A 1,625-nucleotide genomic window follows, 5' to 3' on the forward strand; every position below is an offset into this window, starting at 1 on the left:
GGGGGGGGGGGGGGGGGGGGGGGGGGGAAGGCGGAGGAGAAGGAGGAGGAGGAGTGCGGATACGGCCGGTCACGAATGGACGGCCACTCAAGAGGGATGCTCTTCTCTGAGAAGCTGGAGTGCGGGGAGGGAGCAACCAGCGGCCGGAGGATGACACCCGGGAAGTCACGAAGGCATTCCCGTCCGCCCATCGGCCGTCGGTGACGGAGCCCAAGAAAGCGGAGGGGACATTGCCCACGCAACAACGATGGAGGACTCGCACCGGGCGCCGCCGGCCGACACATGGTGTGCCGGGAGGGGCCCGAACAGGGCCCGGCGCTCTGTCATGTGATTGTCCGAAGACATGATCCCATGACTTAAAGTCACGAGTCCCTCGATCCCTCCCTACGCTTTCCACTAACCACCACTTGTCAGATCTCTCTTCTCGGGGCCTGGTTGGTCCTCGCCCTCCCCCACCCGCGTGGCCGGTGCGAGGAGAAAGAAGTAGAGAGCCAGAAAGGTGCCACTTTTTATTTCTTTGTCTCCCCCCTCCCCAAAGGTTGGGGGCTGTTGCTTCTTTTCTATTGAATGAAGGCGCCTGGGCCTTCCCCTCTCCCTTTGCATCTCCCGCAAGGCTTGGTATCCTCCCTGTTCCTCGGCCAGGAAGCTGGTGGTTTTTCACTCGGCCACCCATAGCCGCAGCACTGCTGCCACTCTCCGGGGAGGTGCGGCTTTGTCCCGGTTCCGAGGGCCGTAAACCCGAGGGAGACACGGCCCCACCAACGAGCGCGAACACGTCGAAACACTCCAGTTCTGGCATTTGATTCTCGGGGACCGGTGAGGGGCTTCCCTGAACCACCCGGGGTGTTCCGTGCCGCGAGGGTCACCACTCGGACATGAATACAACCACAAAAGAAAGGAAAGCTGGTGATCTGCGTCTTTATAGGGAGTACATCAGGGACTGAGTCACACTGCTCCAGGGGGAGCGACGTCCAGAGGCAGGGCAACGGGAAGTCAAGGCCTCCGTAAAGAGAATGACTATCCTTCAAGGAGCTGGGACCTTGGAGGGGAGACGAGATAAGGGGGCCCTTATATAGGGGGGCCCAGAAAAGAGGAAATACATGGGAAAGAGGGGGAAACGAGAGAGAATGGGTTGCATCGCTGAGGGGCGACGCTAACACCCACCCACGGGGAAAGGGAGGTAGAAAATGGATCTCTTAGCCATTTGACTAAGTAGAGGGCGTGGCGAAATTTGGCGGGGAGGCGACAGTAGGGTTAACATAGCAGGGCGAGGTGACGCAGGTGCTGAGGAGGTGAGCGGAGCAAAGTTCCGACGCAGCGTCGGAGGTGACATTATGGTTACAAGTTACGAAGCACAAAAGCTCCACACTGGACAGGCACCTCACCGGGGGCGTAGCTCAAATGGTAGAGCGGCCGCTTAGCATGCGGCAGGCAGGGGGATCGATACCCTCCGCCTCCATGGATTCCCTTTTGGCCGGGGGGGCTGAGGATGCCAGCGGATGCGTCTTCTGCAGGACAGTGTTTGTGTGTGTGCGCGCAGGGCGATCTGGGCTGTGTGTGAGCCCGCCTGTACGTGTCCACCGAGAACGGCCTATTGCCACGTCCGTCAGGGCGGGGTGGAGAGG

General features: G+C 60.7%; 1 non-coding gene across 1 annotated transcript; it reads left to right on the plus strand.

The window, feature by feature from the left end:
* The first annotated feature begins 1,386 nt into the window (after positions 1 to 1,386).
* H696_01813 lies at positions 1,387 to 1,459 on the plus strand. The gene has a single exon. It is a non-coding gene; the product is annotated as a tRNA-Ala (tRNA).
* The last annotated feature ends 166 nt before the right edge of the window (positions 1,460 to 1,625 follow it).

The sequence above is a fragment of the Fonticula alba genome (assembly GCF_000388065.1).
Source record: "Fonticula alba strain ATCC 38817 unplaced genomic scaffold supercont2.2, whole genome shotgun sequence".
Lineage (NCBI taxonomy): Eukaryota > Rotosphaerida > Fonticulaceae > Fonticula > Fonticula alba.